Source organism: Platalea leucorodia (assembly GCF_965183815.1).
Source record: "Platalea leucorodia genome assembly, chromosome: 20".
Lineage (NCBI taxonomy): Eukaryota > Metazoa > Chordata > Aves > Pelecaniformes > Threskiornithidae > Platalea > Platalea leucorodia.
In genome coordinates, this window is record NC_138842.1 from 3,023,538 (window position 1) to 3,045,491 (window position 21,954).

The following is a 21,954-nucleotide window of genomic DNA, read 5'->3' on the forward strand; positions in this document are numbered from 1 at the left end:
CTAAGGACCCCATTTTCCCTGTGTGAGGGGTTCCCCAAAAACAGTTATGGAGCTGCTGGGGACAGCCCACGGAAGAGGACACACAGGATGGCAGCAGGAACGAGCCCTCTATGCGAAAAGGTCAGAGCAATTTTAAAAATCCTCCCAAAGCTGTGTCTGGAGTGGGGGTGCAAGCAGGGGCTTGGAGGGGTCCCCACTCTGTTGTTGGGGACCTTGCTGGGCCCATCGAGATTCTCGTGTTCGTTTGTTTGTTTGTCCTGAGTGATAATACTTGTGTTGTCTGGTTAAATGTTGACGAGTTGTTTGGGGTTGATAAATATTCTGGCTGCAACATACAAAATCTGACCAGGTTCTTCTGTTTCTGCTTCGTGTGTGGTTGCAGCTCTTGGGCTGATGTGAAGAGGGAAACAAACCAAAAACAAAGAGGCATGGGATGTTCCTGTGTGTAGTAGCTGGTGTTGGGCATGATTTTGGTGCTTCAGAGGGCTGCAATCGGGAGCATGGGGTGAAATTGCTCCTCCTGGGTGGAGAATTTTGCAGTATTGTAGAACTTACCTAAAATATGCCCGTTCTGAGAATGTCTTTTAGCTGTGTGTGGGTACTGTGGGAAGATAGAGCAGCAAAGACAACTTGGTTTAATCAAAGCCTCCCTGTTTAAAAAGGTATCGTTTTTAAAGAAAAGGCTCTTAAAGACTTTTAAGACTTTTAAAGAAAAGACTCTTAAAGGGGATATTTGCAGCCTGAATTCCCTGGGAAGTCGAGGTGTGATGCTGGTCTCTGTACCGGCTCGGTGCATCCTGGGCATCACTGCACATCCTGGGGTGTTTCTGGTGTCAGAACTGCTTGTGTGCAGGGTTGTGCTGTGCCCCTCATTGCCTGGGTGCTCCTCCCCTTGCTTTGGCGTGTGATGGTGTAAATACGTATGTTAAACAAGCCCCGGTACCTGGTACCATATGTTGGATGGGTATGAATAAATGATGAAGCAGGCCTGATTTTTTGCAAGTGAGACAAAATCTGGGTCTTGCAAATTGTTGCTGCCTCCTAGCCATGCTCCAAAATACATGTATGCAAGAGAGAGCTCGAGCTCTTCGAGTTAATGGAGCTGAACAGCAAAGCCTGACTTCTCCTGCTCCAGCATCAAACTCCAAGAGGTTTACAACCTCCTCCTCCTCTGCTGGAGCACACCACGCTTGCCACATTGTTGTTAAAGCCTTGTGCCTTGGTTTCCCCCTTGCCTCCAGCCCTCCCCATCTACTCTGGTTCCCCTTCCTTCTTGAAGAGAGATTTTGGGGAGAGGAGTTTCTGCAAGTTGTTGCATAGGCTGAGCAGCCTGCCCTTATGTTAAGGTACCGGAGCTGGAGGATGCTGAGCTGCCAGAGCGATGCCAAAGCATTTTAACAGTGATGCTGCTGGTGACAACCATCCCTGTTCCCCCACTGACCTTTTTTTTTGCAGGTGGGAGAGGGGTGGCAGCATCCATTGGCAGGTACTAACTCTTTGGTGACATATAACTGTGTGGTGTAAGGGACCTGTGGGGAGCTATTGTTCCTGAGTTGGGCTGGGAAGCATGGCCAATTAAAAGAGATTAATTTATAATGGGTAAGAACCAGGAATCCGACAGCTTATTATTAATGGATAAATGCAGAACAGAGCACACAGCACAAGGAGCAAAGCACAGGAGGTGAGATGCTGTGTACAAACTAGCTCCTGCCTGCCCTTGGGGATGAGGGTCCTCCCAAATAGCTGATATTTGGGGTTAAATTCACCTGCCTTAAATGCTCGGCCTTTCTCAAGCATGTGGCTTCATTCAGATCCCGAATTTTCCTGCTTGTGAGCATGGGGGTGGGATGGGGAAGAATTTCTGGGCTCCTTAAATATTTATGCCTATCTTAGTTAAGTAGTGCTTTGCTTAACAGGCCACTCTCAGGAAGGGCAATGCCTTTGAGATGCTTTATGAAAGTTAGAGGTGCCTGGAAGTTTTAATGGGGGTAGATGTAAATGATGCAGGAGAAAATGAACTGGCTCGAGTGTGCCACCTCCTAGAGCTCCTCCCAGGACAGTAAAACTCGCTCCTTCATCTCTAGTGATGGCTTTGATGCCGCAGCTCTCTTGCTACAGAGCTGGGATGAGGAAAAAGATTTGCGGTTCCCTGTTTTGACAACAGTTTTCTAGGTGGGAAATAACTTAAGGTGTGATTCCTCTTCTTACAATTTGGATGCAAAAGAGGTGATGGCATGGCAAGGTACTGTCAGAGCAAGTAGCTTCATTCCCAGGCTGATTTCCACTCCCTTTCCCTCCCAAAAAATAGGCATGAACAGCTTGCTTGGATGGATGGGGAAGGCGGGTCACGTAAATCGTGTCCTTGATCATTCCCCATAGCGAAACTGGGGCTGTTGCCTGTGTCGCTGTGCTGCTTGGAGGACGAGTATCTTATGAGTAGCGCTTCAGTGGTCTGGTCTGCCTAAGTAACTGCAAATAAATGGACTTGTTCATGAAAGCGGGAACTTGGAGGTCAATTATGGAAGACTTAGGCACCCACCTCTTCTTCTGTGGACTTGGAAGAAGGGTGTGTGAAGCTGTTGGGCTGATTTTCACGACTTGAGCTCTGACATGAGCTCAAAGCATCCCCGGCACAGCTCTGGAAGGCTGGTTCTGAGGTCCTTTAGGTGCCTACCTGGAATACTGGTGTTTTGTAAGCCATTGCAGAGCCTTCCCCTAGCTGCATCCCTCTTTGCTTAGGTATTAGAGCAGACTGGCTCCTTACATTTGACTTTGTGGGTGTTTTTTTCTTTCCTGCCTTTTTGGGAAGCAGGGTTATTAATATGGAGACAGTCTGTACAGCGTCTGGAACAAAAAGACTATGGTGGGACCGTAGTTGCTATAGAAATGTTGTAATTTGGAACGTCCTTTGCCTCCTATGTGAGCGTTTAAATGAACAAACAAGTGTGTTGTTGCTTTTCTGTGATGCTCCGCTGACTTTGAGCTTGGCTTTGTGCTTGCTGTCCTGTGATGTCGATTTTGAAGGGACTCTTGGGCACTGGAAGCTATTCTTCACATAAATATCCTGAAGCTGGGAGTCTTTCTGCTAAGGATGATAGCTCTGATCTACCTGGTTGATTTAGCTCTCTGTCTGCCAGGGAGTGCAAGGCAATAAAAGAGCTGTTGTCATGCTGAGATGCTCAAGAGTTGGCCAGCCCTTCCCAGTGCCAACTGGGGACTGTACAGGCTGAATGTCCCTGTGCATCGCTTGTACCTCCTGGGAGGGTCTGTGCTGATAGATGAGTTTGCTGTGGAAATGCATCAGGGCCAGAGGGGAAGAGTCTCTTTGTAGCCAGTCCTGACCGTGGGCGATCTTGAGGTGTGATCAGGTTGTCTGGGTTTGAGAAGAATCCTGTGCTGGAGAGGTGGGAAGGGGCAGGATGAGCGTTCCCGATGCTGTCCAGGTATATGAGTCCCCCTTAGAGGATTTCTTGTGCTCTGTGGTTTGATGAGCATGGATCACCGTTACATCCAAGCATGTCCGCTGGACTGTGGCTTGGAAACCTTGCAGACATGAACCACACAGGGACTGCACTTTATCATATCATATATGCCCACTTAAACCCTCCACCTGCTGGGAGGAAGCATCCCGGCTGAATCCTGCACTCGGGTTGATTAACATACTCCTAGCTCATAAATCTAAGAAAGTGGATTTGGGAAAGAATTTTCCTGCCTCCAGTAAAACTTGCCTTTAAATTATTTAACAAGCTTCTTAAGCAACTAAGCCATTTTGCATGGAATTTGTCAAGGTTCCATCAGCTATACACAGTGCAATGTGACAGCCATACTTTTATTATGAGCAGCGTATTAATCTTGGAATAGTGCTATTTGTTTTCCTCTCTTGCTTTTATGGTGCTTAAAAGCATGTATCTTCTCCTGAAAATCAATAACTAAAGCTATGAATAATAAAAAACACTGCAGTGAATGGCTCATAGAGATCCTATGGATGTAAGTTGCAGCAGTAATGACTCTGTTTGCTATCCATTAAGTATGTGAACTCAGAAGAATTATGCAGATTATAATAGCTGTATCAACATAAGTATGTTTTGCTGATAGACTTTCCTGATTGGATCCACGGGATATAAGCCTGCTAATCCCCTGTGCAGAGTACCTGATTATATTAGAGTGCTCTGCAGATCTGCAGATAGAAAGTTAAGAAACAATTAAAAAAAGAATGTTGGCCGGTGTGTGGGGTTTCTCAAAAGCACTAGGGTTGCTGCTGTATTTGGGTTTTTCTTGAAGCAGATGTGCGTTTTCTCTGCATCTTTGGTGGAAGCCAAGAGCCCAGCTCCAAGCCTCGGTGAAAATGCAGACATGGATGGTTTATGTACAATAAGTGAAATTTGCCCCGCGCTGAGCCTTAAATGTCACAGCAGCTTTGCACTGCAACCACTCAGCCTGAGGCTTGAGCAGCGATTTGGTGCTGGGAGGGGACCTCAATCAGTGCACGCGTGGTGTAGCCTTGGTAATTGCTCATTTAAGTGGCCAACTACCATCGTGCACGCTGCTGGTGTGTGTAGCTGCTAATTGCACGTGGATGTTCGATGCATGCCTATGGACCCTTTTTTGCTCACCTCCTTGCCTGCAGCCTTCCAGTGATTTGTTGGCTGAAGCTAATGATGGAGCTGCAGTGGGGAAAAAAAAAAACACACCACCCTGTAATTAAAAAAATCAACTTGCTGTGCACTTGACACAAGGTTAAACGTCATGCAATTTTGTATGTAGAATTTTGTATGTAAGATCTGCTTATTAATATCACCTTGCTAATATAGCATGTCACCTCAGTAGGTGACAGTATGCTCTCAGTAGATGACATTATGCTCTACAAAGTCTGCTCCGCTCTTTTTTTTACAATGCTTCAGCTTTCTTAAAGTTGGGGAAACTGAGGCTGTGCCGCGGGGAAGTGATGCATCCTGCTTGCATGGCTCATCCTTCTAAGCTATGCCGCTTCCTTGATGCTATATAATGACCTGAACCATTTCCATGGTATATGGGATGCACAGCCATGTGTAACGTGTCTAAATCCCCCATCCATGTGTCCGCTGAGTTTCCTTGGTCCCGTCATTTCTTGTGCTGCTGTGGGCTATTTGGTTGTAAGCTCCCGGTGCCTGACGAACGCCTTAGCTTCCCTCTGCCTTTTGCATCGATGTTTGGAGAGGCTCTGGCAGTTGCTGAAATGAGCGGTGAGGAGGTCGCTGTGTATTAGGACTCAGCAGAAGAAGATCCCCCCCAGTCAGTAGAGATGTATACAAAACTTGAAACATGCTTTTTTTTTTTATTTTATTTTTTTGAGAAAAGGTGAAAGCACCTTTCCACCAGAATATCTTCCATCATCTCTGCTCCATGCTGAATGACTGCCGGTGAGGTAAGGGGGAGCGGCATTGCAGCTCTGCGGAGCTTTGGGTACTGCAGCGGGCACTTGTTTGCTCTGTGAGCTGAATGAGTCAGGGCCAGCGTTTGCAGCAAAACTCCTTAGGTTGTTGGGAGAAATCAGACCTGGTATGGATGGCTTCAGCTGTCCCTCGGTGTGGGTGAGGCTCGCAGCCAGCAGAAGTAGTAACTGGAGTAAAATTTTTGCCCTTGCATCTGTCTCTTGGCCAGCACTTGACTTGAACTTTTTCCTAAAGTATGGCCAAAAAATGAAGTTTAGGGGTTGATGGTGCATGAGGTTCCATAGGACAAACGTTTATAGCTTGCATCCCATCTGGGATGTGAATGCACTTAATTTTGGTTTCCAGGCTGTTGGGGGAGCTATAATGAAGGGCTCTGCATCCATATTATAACATCAGCCATAGGGTTAGCCTCAGCTTCCCCATACAGAGAAACTGGAAGAGCAGTGGTATGGTTTGGGTTAGCATGAGGAATTTATTTTCAGTGCTGGTTATGCTGTGGTTGAGGAACCCATTCTGCTTTATGCCATCCAGACCGGGAAAGCCATCGCCTCATGCAGCAGCAGCAGCCTACCCTACATCGGCTAGCATCTCATTAGTAAATAAAATTGTTATTTTCAGGATAATGCTGCGAGTTAATGTGATGTGCGCATCACAAAACCCCAAACGTGCTGCATGCAGAATCGGGCGAGTTGCAGTGATGAATGTCATGCAAAACTCAGAGGCACTAATTGAAGGTGGTTTCAACAGAATATTCAATTAATGCTCTCTGTGTCGCAGACAGTCTGGAAAAAGGCGCTGTTTTCTCCCGAGGATCTGTGTTACTGTGCAACAAACAGATGAAAATGAACTGTTTTACAGCCTTCTAATTGAAAGTCGATGCACCGGTTTTATTAAAATTTTCATGGTGGGGGAACTGGATGCCTCGAGGGCCCAGCAATGGGATGAATAAGCTCCCTCTTCTCTGCTGCCTCGCATCCAGCCCCGGGCAGAAGCGACTGAAAATAAATGCCTGAGAGATCCCTAGTGGGATCTGTGGCCTCGGCGTGTCGTCTTGTGCGCGTAGATCCATTTTATCTGTGTCCACTGCACCTTCAGCACACCCTCGAGAGGAGCGAGGATCCCTGGGAAAAATTGCTTTTATAGACTGTTGGATGAGGAGAGTGGAAATGATTTTTCCCATCCCTCTGTGTGGGCAGAAGGTTAGGTTTCTTCTGGCTTTGAGTCTTTTGCCCTCTTTCTTGGTGCCACGATGACACATGCTGGGGAGCTGAAACTTATTAGGAGGAGGATGGAGCAGAAGGAGCTTCTCTGCTCTGTCCCGTCATCTCTCCAGGGCAGGCTGTCCCTTAGGGTGAGGAATGAAATAATGAAATGAATTTTTTTCCTAGTCTGGCCTCCTGTCATCCTGCAGCAAACCCTGCTTCTCTGCCTTTTCCAGCTGGTGTTGGCTGCCTGGCTACGTGCATCTCTTCCCAGCCTGCCTGCGGAGTCATGGCATCTCTTGGGGGCATGGCTGGAAGTGATTTATTTCCTCCCTCCACTGTTTTACCAGCTCCTCTGTTGCCTATCAATTCCCAAAGGTTATTGGTGTGAAGCTGCTATATATATTGAGCAAAATGCCCAGAGTAGCGTGGCTGTCATTTCTGCTGTCTGGGTGCTAGGAAGCAGCAAAAGGAAGATGCTCTCTGTGCAACTTCCAAAAAACCTGTGTGTTTGCTGGCTGATGCATGGAAGCTGTTAGCTGAGGCCTTCCATGGCGTTGCATAGGGGTACTAATGTATGCTCTTGCATCCAATGATGATTTAGCTATTTTAAAGCATTATTTACAATGAGTTCCTACACCCATTTTGCCATGGTGATAGTGTTGTGATAATGGGAATTTACAGTTGTTTCCAACAAGAGACCGTAAACCAACCGGCTGGATATTTTTTTGTATTCCTACAGGCCTAATTTGTAACATAAAGCACTTAATAATTGTTATTAATGAACCTGCTGTGGTTGGTCTATAGACCCAGCTGGAAATCACATCTGCTATCAGATTTGCAGCAAACCCTTGTGAGTTGAGGGAGGTGTGAGCAGCCAACGTGGCCAGGAGGAGACGGCTTCAGCTGGCCAAAAGAAGTGCCTGCGGATCAATGGGAGCCATGCTCAGGCAGTACGGTGTTGGGGAGGATCATGGAAATCTTAAAATCTGAATGGCTGCTGAGTGAGGCAGGAGCATTATAATAAAGAGGGGAAAAAAGAAACTGCAGGTTTCTTAGGGACAGGGTATCTGGGACAATTAAATGCTTGTTGATAAACAATTGCCAGGGACTTTAGTAAACATCCTTAGGGGATTTCATACCCATTCCTCACTTGAATGGAAAGCAGCCAAGATTTTTACAGCCAGCTAGTGATTTCTGACTGGTTCCAGTTTCGGATATCCAACTTGGAATGGAAAGATAAAGGATGTGTCTCATTTTTCCCCCCCTCTCCCACGGGGTTGTGTGTGACCTTGAGAAAGGTGTTTAATCTTCCTGTGCCTCGGTTCCTGGCTATGTTGTAGTCCTTTGGGATGCAGCCAAAATGGTGTAAAGATACAGGCAGTGCAAGCTTTATTGGCAATATCTTTTATTAAACCTTGCAAATCTCACTCCTGGTAGTTCCTCCTGTTTATTTAGATTTCAGGATATTCACTGACTTGGGATAATGGGCTCGGATCTGGGTGGAGGCATCTTCATTACCGGCATAGAAATGACAAATTAGAATATTTTTTGGAAAGCGTACAGATGCTTTCAAGCGATGATGTCAGTAATTAGATGACTTCAGAGGGTTTAATCATCCAAACATCCCCCAGCTAAGCCCTCATCTCCTGATTCACAGCCCCATGCCTTGTCCATGGTGGTTGAAATGAGGTAATGCTTTGAAGTATCACGAGCAGATCTTTGCAAGGAGGATATTTTGCATAATTGGTTTCTGACAAGGCCTAAAATACTATTTAGAGTTACATGGCTGAGTGTTAATTTATGCCTGTACTCCTAAGTGTAACTTTGTTACATGAAAGTGTTATTTACGATGCAAGCTCAGATCTATTGTGTGTTGGTGATAGCGCCGTGATAATGGAGATATATAGCTCGTTGTGGCAAGAAGCTATAAAAGAAATGGGTAGATGTTTCTCTGCAGTTATGGACTTAATTTTTTAATGTGAGATATGGTAGCGATTGTAAGTGATGTGATCTGATAGTCAATAGGAAGCAGGATGGCAGAGGGCTTTTTTTGTTGAGAAATAACTTTCTTCTGGAGGATGCTTTTTAGCTCATGCTGAGTCTGATCACTTCTACCAGCATTTTAAGTGACTTGAAATCAAAATAGTGTGTATTGACTTGTCGCTTCTCTTTGTTTCTCTTAAATATGTTTCTCATATTTAATTAAAGCTTAAATCATATAAAAAATTAATCCTGTATATTTAATACGATAAAACTTAGCCTAGAAGAAGTGAAAAAATTGTGTTTTTCTGTAGTCATTTTGATGCTTCTTGACTATTTGAAGCATTTTCACTTGGTGGAAAGGGTGACTCCCCTATCCTCATCCAAAGCATGAATTTTGAAATACATAGATATTTTTATGCCCTGCCACCAGTGAAATTCTGTCTTCAGTTGTGAGTTTTGGTGACGGTGGATTTGTTTTGAATGGGAGTGAAACGCTGGGTTTCCAAACTCCTTCAAAACATTACAGGCAGGAACATATCTTGGTTTTGCATTAGCTTATTTATGTCTTACTTGACAAAGCACAACGGGAAACAATTGAGGGAAAACAAGTCTGAGGTTAAAGTTGTTTCGAAACAAAGAATGCAAATACCAGATTTTTGAGGCGTATCAAAGCAGGATGACTCAAAGTTGTCGGATGTTATTTTTTCCCCCTCTTCTGTGAAATGAAATTTCTGCAGAAAAAGACCTGACTCTGCAGAGTGTTTCACTTCCAACAAATCTCATTTCTCTGACGGTAAGCTGTTCCATCCCAGCTTTTTCCAGTCAAACCTGCAACTTACCCTTTTCTGGGTCAGATTTATTCCTTTGCTCAACATGTTTCCTTGTAATCGAGACAGCCCCAAAGCTCTGGGAAGGGAATCAAAACAGCTTTGGGTACTTCAAAGGGTGGAAGTCACTCTAGCATGTCGTGTTAGATGTCCTGCGACAACTAATCCAGCGTGTGATGTGACCCCTTTCCAGGTGTCCCTGCCTTTCTCAAAGACCTTGAAAAGAACCCTGATAGACTGAACTCAACTTCTGCTTAAATTGCCTGCCTATGATACTTTCCCTGTGAAAATGCAGGGGACTGGGGAGTATGAAAGACGCACGAGCCAGATGAAATGAGAAACAAGGGGAAAGCAAGCAACATGCACGGGCAGGCAAGGTGTTAGCAAGATGGAAAGAGTAAAGGCTTTACTGCAAACAGTAAAAGCCGATATGAAGCTATCATGCTGGACATAAAGCTAACAATTTACCAACAGCTCCGTGGCAGTAAATCACGGTTGAGCTCAATCTGAATATAAGGAGCGCTGATGTGTGGACTGCATAGGCAGCTGGGGATGGGGGAGAAAAGATGTTTACATGAGCAGGAAGGTCTATGTGCTGTTAGAGGAGAGCGTATGGGCCAAATGTGTGCAAAACTGAGGTTCATCTCGGATGGGTCCATAAAAGGCAAATCACTGGCTTCATGGGACAGCCTGGGGAACGCAGTGAAACTGCTTGTTCTTGACTTCCCCACAGGCTTTTCTGCATATTCATAATGTCCTGGGAGCTACTCGTGGGAGTAAAAACTGCATTTGTGCTTTAGTGTGTTGAGGATCAGAGTAATGCCCATGAGAAATGGAAGAAATCTATTGTTTAGTGTTGAAATCTCATCCCTAAGTGATGCAGAGGATGCTTGTTAATATTCTCTCTAAAGGCTGTTCGTGATGATTTTTCACTTTTCACATCGCATTTAAAAAATTTTCTTTAAACTGTTATCACTTAAAATCTTCTTGGCAATTATGGTTGTTTAAAAAAAAAAAACCTTAAAGAAAATCCCCAAGGTCAAAGCAGTCTCATCTTTATATGGATTGCAATAAATTACTTCAAGTCTATTCATAGGATAGGGAAGACCTTTTTATGTAGAAAGGATCATTATAGAGTTGCCAGGTCGTTAATTACATTGGGTTCTTCTACTTGCTATGTGAGTCATTTCCATGAAGCAGCTAAGATCATGGTGAGAGATAATGCAGTAAAAAGTGCATTAAAATGCTTCAAATGTCCTTTTGCTCATATCTGTACATCAGTCAGAACGACAACTGATTCAAAAAGGGCACTGCCAATTTAAATCAATAAATTTTTACTGGTGTGGCTGTGGCCCGTGTAGATATTTCGAGTCAAGGCAGGGGGCTGGTAGCATGCTCGTTGTTGATGCTCAGAAGTATTAAAGTTTAATAGACTCTCCAGTCCCATTCTGGCTGTCTGTCATGTTGGTGCAAATCCAGAGCTGCTCCATGGCAGTCAATGGAGGGATGCAGGTGCGAGAGCAGAATCTGTCCCTCTGTGCCTTATTTACCACTCCAACCACCTGCTTTAGGAGATAAAGCAGCTGCTATCTTTCTAGCTTTAAATGTGACATTCAGCCAGTTATATGCCTGGTCCCCTCATCACTTTAGATGCTTGTTGATTTTTCTTAAATGTCAGAAGAGTTTTTAAACTTCATTTGAATTCGGCTGCCAAGCTTCGGTGGCAGTGCTGTCACCTCCAGCACGGCTCTCCCACGAGGACTGTCTGCTGTGCGCGGGACGCCTGTTGGCGTGCGGTTGTCTATTAAAATGTTGAGGTGGGGGGAAATTAGCCCTCTCCTTTACCTACAGGGAGAGATTTTTGCTGCAATTTACCTCCCTTAACGCCATCCCTTTCTGTAAGCATTGGCATGTGGCTGGGGATGGGCTCTTTGCACCCTGTTCTCCTTCCATCCCATGATGGCCAGAGAGGGGACCAGTAGATAAGTGCAGCTTGGCTTTTTCTAAGGTGTTTGTTCTTTAAAATAGTTGCCAAAATAAATGTTTTGCAAGGGAAAACTCGGCCACTTTTGTCTACGTTTTTCTCCTCGAGCTCCATCAGACTAATTCCATGGTGGGGAACTGCCTTGACTTTCAAGTTGAGGCATGCTCTCCTGGTCCCTCCGCTCACCTCAGTGGTGATGGCTTCAGGAGAAAGAGGAGGCTTCATCTTCCCATCTTGCTCTCCAGAGGGATCCCTCATGGTGTGTATGGGGGGGACAAAGTCAAGGGAAAGCTCTCTGAAGCTCTCAGCTCTGTCGCTGCCCACTCTCTGTTCAGGTTAGGTGTCTCTTGAGAAGCCTGTGTAGGAATGCAGGCTGTCAGGAGGAAACTATTTAATTCTGGTTGGTATGAGAAAGAAACAGCAGCTTGTCCAAGCAGATCCAAAAGGCAGCATCGAACCATGGAGCTGCACGGCAAACCCATTCTGGGTTTAGCTCCATGGGAAGGGTTACATAAGGTGGCTACCGGAGAACCCAGGCAGATGCCCTCCTGCCTTGATCAGCCCTGAGCAAGGTGAGATGTGGCTGGGAAGGCAATCCATCCTGTGCCATGCTCTCCCAAGGTCTCTAAGCACTAGTGGCTTGTCAAACCCTCATTAATAGGTCTATGAACCTAGAGGAGAAGTTTCCTCTGCGTGGAAAGGACCATTATCTTCATCAACATGGCTATCTAGAACAGTTGACACTTAAGATTATCGAGGTCTTCAAAACACAGAGCTGATCAGTAGCTGCTCTAAATCAGCATTGCTTTGTAGGCTTAAAGCTTTCTATCAGCTGGAGATGATCTCAAAGCTGGAAAAGGGTGGTGTTTCTAGGGCTGTGAAGATGGATGTGTGGGTTGTGAGTAAGGGGAGGAGGAAGCAGCACAGTGTATGGCCGTGGCATACTGGGCACTGCGCTTGTGCAGGTCGAGCAGTGTTTGCAGCAGCACCCAGGTGCCTCACCTGAGCTCTACTCTTGAAAGGGGCAGAGTGGCTGTAGGGCAGGCACAAAGGCGCTGTGTCTAATCACGAGCTCAAAGCCTTCGCTATCAAACCTTCAGCTCTTCACAGTCTAATTACAACTTGCCTGGTGCATTGGTTACGATGAGCAATGAAGATATAATCACTGCTGTTATTTGTCCTTCCCGGCTCCAGCTGTTAAAACAATTCCTCCTTCATAGCCCAGCCAATTTCATGGCTTTAATGTGTCCCCACCGCTCCCGAATCCCGTGCGTGAGGAGCAATGCACCAGAATCTCCATGAAAGCAGCCTATTTCCTGCATGAAGCCCGTGAAATTGGGGAAGATAATATTTTCAGAGCTGCTGGTACCCTGATTGCATGTTTGTTTGAAATGACAGTTTATGTTGTCTCTCTCTTTCATTAGGGAGGTTCAGTGATCGCGATGTTATTAACTAACAACAGCACTCACTGCATATAAACATGATTCCGCAGAGACACTCCAAGGAGCACTTGAAGGCAGAGGGGAGGGAGATGGAGAAGGAAGAGAGATGCGATGTTTCTTGCCTTTTTTTTTCCCCTTCCAGTGGAGAGAAGGTTTGGAAGAGGTTTTTAACTAGATTAGAAGCTCAGAAGGGTTTCATTTGGTACTGAATGCCCTGACAGTGAATGGGAAGCGTAGCACTGACTCTCCAGTGTAAGATGTGCGGCAGTTCCTGCAGCGCTGGGCTCTGCCAGGGCTCGAGGACTTACAGCATGCCAGGAAGCTGATTTCTGCATAGGCTGGTGTGTTAAAGATGGGTCTGAAACAAATCCTTACATCTCCAAATGCTTGCTGCTGGCAGGGTGCAGGCTTGATTAGCCACTTATGCCCCGGGAGTGGGGAGATGAGGGTCTTTCTGTTCCCCTAGCAGATCCTTTCCAGTCTAAATCATCCTACAAAGCGGGCTGAGCTGCACCTAGTGAGATCCAATGTGCCTTGCTACAGCGGTATCTACCTTCCAGTGTCTGTAGCATCTCCTGAAGCAGGCCCTGCTTCCACCTAATACCCCCTCACGGCTCCACCTCTGCACCAGGCAAATGCTGTCACTTAATTAACAGACCATCCCAGGCAGTCGCTAGCTGAAGCCTCATCACCAGCCCTGTGAAATCCCCTGTGACAGGGCTGCTTTGCATGGCGTCTGTGAGGAAAGCCAGGGCTACAGGCTTGTCTTCTCTTGATGCAATTTAGAGATGGGAATCGGTGTGGACTAATGGAACTATTGCTTAGTGGGGAGAGGAAAAAAGGAGGGACCTTTCAGATTTTTTCAGTTAAGGACATTCTTGGATGCTGAGTTGCTGGCATTTTCATGGACATAGACTTCTGCATCTAAAATACCCCTCTCAAAACACCAGCTAAATCTAGAAGCTGTAGCTTTCTGGGGTGCCTCAAAAGCTCCCTGCCCCCAGGTTGTGCTGTGCAACCTAGGGGCGATTGGGCTGCGAGAAGAGCATCTTCCCTGGGGTCTGCTGGCACCATGGGCTCTGTGATAAAAAATAACCATGTCTGGGGACTGGAGGCTGATAATGAGGGTGAAATGAAGGTGTTCAGCTATGGCAATTGCCTTGGGAAATACCCGAGAGGCAGCCCTAACAGTGGCGGCAGAGCGGTAGGAGCTGTGTCTGTTGCATCCCTTGCTGGGGTTGCTGAGAAAATAGGAGATGGTTATACTGTCAGGACTGGGGCTTGTTGAAGGGTTTTGCCCTTATCTCTTCTGTCTGTGTGATGGAGGAATAAGATGAATTGGTTTGGCGTGTGCATCAGCACCCAACCTGCGTTGTGGATGTGCTGCTGATTTCCCGTGCTGCTGGTGCTGCCTCTTATTAAACATAAATAGCTGTGAAATGGACTGGAGGGGGGGTTATCTATCTTGAGGTATGGAGCTTGCTTTAAATGGAGCCAGCAAAGTTGCTTATAGCCAAGACTGCCCATTATAAGATCCTGTTTGCAGCAAGTTAACTCTCTGCCAAGCGATAATTGTTCAGGCTAAAAATTTCCATGCTGTAAGTCTGCCTCAGGCTATATGAAATTGTGGGAGAGGGGGTGGTTTTCTGTCAGTTTGTTTTTTTTTTTTTAAAGTAACTTCACAATGGAGCTGAAGAGATCCAGTCTCTCCATGAGATGGAGGCAGAGACTTGGAGTTTAGCAGGGGGATGCGCAGGCTGTGCAGAAGCTGAGATTCAGTGGTGGGTAAGAGCCAGGGAGAGGAGCAATGGGTCTAGTGAGAGATAACTGTCTATTTTCATTACTACAGAGTCGTAAACAGGAGACTCCACTGTGGGTCTAATAGCTGCTGTCTTGTTCATCCCCATATGGGCTGGTTGGTTAATGTGGTTCTCCTGGCTAGATAGAGAAAATGTTCATGAGAGATTGTTAAAGGAGCTTGATTAAAGGTATAGCAATTTAGGAAATAGCAGAAGGCTTCTCATTCTGCCTTAATTTGGCCATTTGCATGGGTTTGCTCATTGTGATTGTTTTGAATGATGTAATTGGGTGTTATTTTCTCTATGGGAGCGCTTTATCTGTTGCGAGGAAGTGCTAGCTACAGTGCAAACATCCCTCCCTGGGTTCGGGTTTGTCTCTGTCCTGCCTTCAGGAATAACCATCAACAACAAAAAGACAGGAGAGGCTGGAGATGTCCTTGGATGCTGGTTTCCAGCAGCCTGTGGGTTAGGGACTCCCAGAGCTAGATGTGAGATTCGGCTCCCGTTCCAAAACCTTTTTCTCCCTGAATTTGATCTCTTACTGACCTTGCCCACACTTCTGCCTTTAACAGCACCCTGTTGCAACAAGTTTGATGAGCCAGTTGTGTACGTGCATGTGCACAGAGAGAACACTTGCTTTGGTTTTGCACTGAAGCCTGCAAAAATCAGTGTCTGAACTTCAGACCTGCTCGTCCCACGTGGTGCTAGTGGAGAAAGTCAGTGAGCTGCATCCTTTCCCCTCTGCCCTGGGAGGGATGCTGGGCTGTGGTGGTACCCGAGGCTCCCTCCCCAAAGGCGAGGCGGTGGACTGGCGCTGCTGCAGCGGAGCTGGGTGGTGTGAATGCCTCCCTGCATGTGCCAGCTGATTAGAAAGCAGAAGAATGGCAAGAGAAAATGAAAATGGGAAGGAGCTTGACAGCCCATGGAGAGGTATTTCAGCTGCAACACAAAACATTTGGTGGTAATTATAGAATAACCTTCATTTAAATGCAAATAAGCCTGTAATTAAGATAAGGGCTCTGTCATTTGCCAGTATTCCTTCTTCCCTCCCTTGCCAGCCATGGGTTTCGAGATGTTCCCCATCTCACTGTGGCGCTGCCTGTTTGTCTGAGGGCTCCTGTGGTGAGGGACGGTGAGATGAGCAATAAAGGAAACAACTTCTGCTGCGCTTTGAGCCCATCCCAGCCAAGCAGAGGAGTCTGAGATGGGACTGCACGTCCTACTTGGACCCTGTGGCTGACAGCTTCAGCTAAAACCCTCACTCTAAATGCTTCTCAACTCTCTAAGGCTTGAAAGCTGCATTTGGGCTGTGCCTGGATATTGCCGAGATGCAGATCTTCTCCATGGGCCATGCTGCAGTCTGTGCTGGGGTTGCAATGCTTGGCAGAGCATCCTCTGCCATGTCCTGTGGTGTACGGGAAGAGCTTGGGGGACGAGCTTGGAGCCCAGTTCAACTCAAGGCCAGGGCAATCCACAGTTCCCATTGCAAAGGTGAGGTGCAAGCAGTGTTGTGGAGAGTACTTCCAGCCTTGCTTGTAGCCAGGACTTTCAAGAGACTGGTCTTCACTGGGAGAAAAAGATGCTACCCTTGGCCTCAGCCAAGGCACGAAGAACATGATAAAGACAAGTTGGTAGGTTGAGTTGGAGTGAACTGCACGTGCATGTCCGCACAGAGCTGGTGGACAGGGTGTAATAACATAATGACAACATTTTGGCACTCCATCCTGGAAGTATCAATGTCATAGCACTGAAAAACACCCAAGATGACTCGTAATGCTGGCAAAAATGGTGAGGCTGCATCCTGCCAGTGCTTGCTGGGAGCACTTGCACGGGCAGCAGCTGGGTTTGCGTCGGGTCTCCTTGCTGGGGAGGGAAACCAGAGTGCTGGAAACAGCCATTGCTGGAAAGGTTAGCCAGCAACCTTTGCTTAAACTGTCTCAATCTGTATGAAATGTTATCTCTCTGCTTGACTAAAGATATGTGAGCCGAGGGAGCGGAGATGCTCCCAGATTGTATTTATCTAGCCCTTTGAAAGGGCGTTTGAGGAATTAACTTGGCAGCTTAGGAGAACTTTAATGTTTCGATAAGTGGCTGGTGCCGTGTCTCCGCCTGCTGCAGCGTGACACCCACGATGGAGTGTCTCTGTGGCAGACGTGGCCCGGTTAAGAGGAGGCAAACTCCTCATCCCAGTTGTGCAAAAGCTGCCAAACTCCCCAGTACCACTGGTGCCCCTTCCTTCCCAGGCTCTTCCCCTCCAGTCCTGCTGGGAGCGGGCGCTGCTGTTTGGATCCATCCCTTGGAGCTCTGGCTGAACTGGCTTCCCCAAGCCCATCTGCATTGCAGATTCCCATGAAAGTGATGCCTGGTATATTCATATATTCCCTTTTTCTTCTCCTTCCTTCTCCAGAGGCTTGTGCAGGTGTCAGGGGAGGAGGAAAGACAGGCTCGACCCTATTGCGGTGGAAGCGGAGGCGACTCCAGCCTGTTCCAGGAGCAGGATCTGGGGTGCTTTCTTGGGATGATAGTGGGATTTGGGAATGACAGAGCTGAGACCTTGCAGCAGCAAGGTCCTGTTCAGTGGCTCCTGGGGATGGAGGCAGAAAGGGAACTGGAAGCAGTTGAAATAGATGGTGGTGTAGATGCTTTCCTCTGGACTTCTTCAGCCACACATCTGTAGGGGCAGAGGAGAAGACCTTGTCATCTCTGAGATGCGATGCTAAAGAGGCCACATTCTCTTAAATACTGGCAGTGGGATTTGCTCCTGAGACTGTTGAGCTGAGCAACGGAGGTGGGAGAGGCTGGAGTGCAGGTTTTCCTGGCTGGAGAGGACCAGAAATTTATAGCCTGCTGGCCTGGATGATTTCTATGCTCCCAGCAAGGTCCAACCGGTCTCCATCCGGAGAGAGCGTGGGGGAGTGTAAAGGTGCAATTAAACAGCAAGACACATCAGCAGGCCCTCGGGCTGCTCAGGAAACAGTCCAAAGGAGGAAAAAAGGAAAGAGCAATTTACTGGTGCAAGTGTTCTTGAATATACAAAGAATATGTCAATATAACTCTGCTTTTAATATTTGATACTGGCCTATGAATAATTCACCTAAATGCACAGCCAATGTGGTGACCTCTGAAGTGACGGTGCGTGCACCGGGGGAGCAGAGAGTGTGTGGACTTGGGATAAATGCTTTATAATAATAAAAGGGGCAAAGAAGCCCAGGGGGAACCCACTGGGGAAGAGTCCCCCTGCTCTCTTCCCGCTGCCCACGAGATGGCAGATGGTGCCCACGTGGGCACCCACACCTGAGCACCCACCGGCCGGGTAGGTGGGAGCTGGGTGGTTGGTGGTGACACCTCACCTTGGTCCAAGCTGCCTGACTTGCCAAAAACTCAGCACTTCGGGCTCTTTTAGGACATCTGAAGTCATGCATTGCTGTTGCATCCCAAAAGGTGTGAGAAGCTGAAGAAGCTCAGCGCTTTGGTCCCCTGTAGGTGGGAAGGGGGGGATAGGATTACTTCTAGAAGCTAGACTTGCTGCTTAGCGAGGCCAAGCTCCTCAGAGCCACTCCTCAGCTGACACCTATGCTTGGAATCCTCCCAGGGACAGAAAGAACCCTCCATCAGTTGATTTTCTGTAAGATGGAGCTAATGCTCATTCCCTTGTGTAGGCTGGCAGACGGACCCGCTTATGAAGGCTGGCAAGGAGCCTGTAGCGTGGTGATGGACATGGGAAGGGAGCCCTGTTCCCCTGGGGAGGCACTGCCAGCAATGCTGGGGAGGAGGTTCTCACCATTAGCTGTCTAATTGCACTCCCAGGCTGAGCGGAGGTCTCAGTGTTGGGCTCCTGATGCTTTATTGATTACTGCCACTTGTAACACTTCATTTTCTCCATTTCCTCCAAATCCAAGCAGCTGATGGATTTCTTTTCTCCTGCCTCCTGTCCCCTCTGAAATCACTTTGAAGGTTTATTTGTGATTTCCTATGCGTTAAGTCTGTATTGAAGTTGAAAAAAGAGTGGTGAAAGGAACTCAACCCAATACCTACCTGCAGAGGGGATGTGGGCAGGCTCTGCCTGTGCTGTGGGGGGTCCGCAGCTGCCTTACCTGGGGTGGGCAGGGGGAAAATTTGGCTCTGCAAAGTTTGCAGCAGGAGGAGTGTGGGTTAGTGCTCCCTGTTAGTCCCTTGGGAGTGCAAGCCCATCCCCACCTCCCTCACCCATGCCAAAACTAGCAGAGGAGGCCACTGTCCCCTGTGCTGCCGCAGCACGGCAGAGGGCAGCAAGCCCCTGCCAAGCCAGCCTGTCCTGGTCCCCCTCCTGCATTGCCCCTGTTGCTACAATAGTTCATGTGCTACAAACAGGCCCAATTACAGTATTGATCTCCTACATGCTGGGAGCTGATGGTAGGTCCCTCCCCAGCTGGCTTGGTAAACAGAGCTCTCCATCAGCAGGTACTTCATGAATGTCACAGAGGAACTTTCTCATCATCCCCCTGCAGCCATAGCGGGCAGACTGCTGTACGGAAAAGGCATACCACCTTGTGAGGAGTAGGAAGAAATTGGGTCACCCCTTCCCCAGCCACCATGTGTTTTCTGTGGTCCTAAAGCTGGATTTGTTTGCCAGAAAAATGCACATGGGGGGCTGCAAGCAGCAGGTGGACAATGATATCCTGTTTATGCTGTGGGTTACTTGACTTGTCAATTGTACTTTATGGGGCTTCCTATTTTCTACGGGTTACTTAAATGCGTTGCTAAGAAAAGTGACTGCTGCCCACCAGTGAAACCCTTCCTGGAGAGGTGGGACAGCTGGTCCTTGCTCTGGTTTAGGAGGAAACGTGCCCAGGTTTTCCTGTAATGCAGTCAGTGTGGGTTGCTGGGGGTGCGAAAAGGGGATGTGACCCATGGTCCAAGTTGGGGGATCCAGATTTTTTTTGCTTTGCGTCATGTACCCAAAAATGAAATGACTTGCTCTGGCCTGAAAGGATTTAATCGCCATGAAACTTGTGTTTGTTTTTGTTTTGGTGAAGGAAGGGAGGAAACGGAAAGTTGGTTTGGTTTTGTGTATGCCAGCCTTTATTGCTTTCATGGCTGAGCCAAAATAATCCATGACTTGTAAAGCCCTGGCTGCAGGGCAGGTCCTTGAGGATGGAGGAAATTAATATCCTTCCTGGAGTGCTCCGAGTTCAGAGTATATGTGACTAGACAAGTGTGATATGTAGTGATGGGCCATGGGTGGATGAGAGCTGCATTTTTTTTTTTCTGGTTGGTAATGCAGTGTACTACATGGGAGGCCCTTACCATGCAAAACCCCTGCCGCATACGGGGCATATTAATTTGCCAAGCCTCTAACTGGAAAGCCCTCATGCACTTGGGAGCTGGACCGCAGCTCAGGAGGGTACTGTTGTCTCTGCAAGCCCAGGGCGAGTGATTTTTTTCACTTTATGAATCTGGTCACCCTGTGTTGCTGATATGGGCAAAAATTATGAAAGTGCAATGTTTGCCTTAAAGCAGTTTCCTTGTACAGGTAGTCCTGTGGGAAAGCTGCCTCTCTGCTCTGTCCCCATGCAAGGGACACTGTGCTGAACCAGTGAAGGTTTCAGAGGTAGTGTCCAAGCTCCAGTGGAGCTGAGCACATCGCATTGCCTGTGCATCATAGCCAACAAAAGCCATGTCCATTAAGAAATGGAGCAGAGAGTATTGTTTTCACTGACTCCAATTTGAAATACTGTGGAAGGGTCCGGGGGCATCATCCTTTCCTTGGGGTGAGATGTTCGAAGAATGGAGAGGAGGATGCCCCTGGATGTACCTGCTGGTGGAAGCAGCCTCACGTCCCTGAGCTGTTAATACCCATTATCTGAGTGTTTGCGCACAAGGTGATAAGGACAAACGGGGAAAGGGACAGGAAAGCCCTTCGTTTTGGCTCCTGGGTGTGCTCTTGCATCGGCTGAATTAAGTGGTCCCCAGCTGGGCTGTGCAGTCCTGCTTGAACATGGCATCCTCATCTGGAATGGGTTGAGCTGACCTTAACTTGACTCCTGGTACGCGTCTGGCTTAAATTATTACTAAGCAACTGTGGGAAAACTGTCACAGTAGATGTGAGATGAAGTGGGTGACATTGTATATTCATGTCTGCTTGGTAATGAGGTCCTGCTTCAAGCTCCTTTGGGGTGGGAGTGTGCTGGCGGTCTCACTTAAAGTGTATCGTTTCCTACCTACTGTGGGGTGCAGAAGACTCTGCTCTGGCTTGCAGGCTCTGTGAGTAACGACAATAAGAGCAAGCCAACGGGACAGCTCTTTTTTTTGTGGGGGGATTTACCAGGAAGGCTAGCAAGCAAGAAGGATTTAAAACCCTATCTGTATTCGTCCAGTGTTGCAATTTGCAGCCAAATCATGGGAGTTGGATGCCGAGAGAAATCCGTAGTTGCCATAACAACTAACAAACTATAATTAGTCAAAGAGTTGAGGAGAGGGGTCCAAAGAACAAATGGAAAAAGGAGCCGCTCTTCGAGGGATGCTGATAGAGATCAGAAAGCCTGGTCACAAGCGTGTTACAGGAGAACTAATCTCTCCAGAAGCTGTTTGGTCTTTAGGCCCCCAGTGGAGTTGTTTGAAGCTCTATAAACTGTGGATTTTCTGATGTTTTCCCTTCTAGAGGATAGAAGGATTAGAAACACCCCATGTGTTGAGGCTGGTGCTTTTGAGGTGTGATTGGGTTGCACTGGCGGAGCCATGTAGGCTGATAAAGGGGTTGCAGAGCTTTTTCTTGACCTAGAGGGGTGGGTTGTAGGATGTGAGGAAGAGCAGAGCTTGAGGAACTGGGCTGAGCTGCGGAAAGTACTCCTTTAGCTTGGCAGACAGATGAAGAGTGAAGGTTTGACACTGCCAAGTAACCAAAATGCATGTTCCTGCACTGCCAGACAGACAAAACTCGCTGTAGCAGGAGCACCAAAGCTTTATCCACGTTATTTCAAGCAGTTGGTTGAATGCATGCTGGAATACTTGAAATGAAGTGTGTGTGGGTAGGGAGGAAGGCCCAGCCCATCCTCTGCCTGTTGAGCCTGCAGCTGTGCATGCAGCAAAATGCATCCCACCCTTTTGTACAGGCCTGAGTTTGCAAGACGGACATGGCTGCAGCCCTTTTCTTTGCTTCCCATGAGCAGCGTATGTGGCTGCTGGCTTGCCCGGGGAGGCTGGAGCTCCTGGGGTCATTGGTGCTTGTGTTGGCTGTTACCCCTGCTCCGAGACTCAGCTCAGTCCTTCTCGGTGTCATCAGGGTGATGGGGACCCCCTTCTC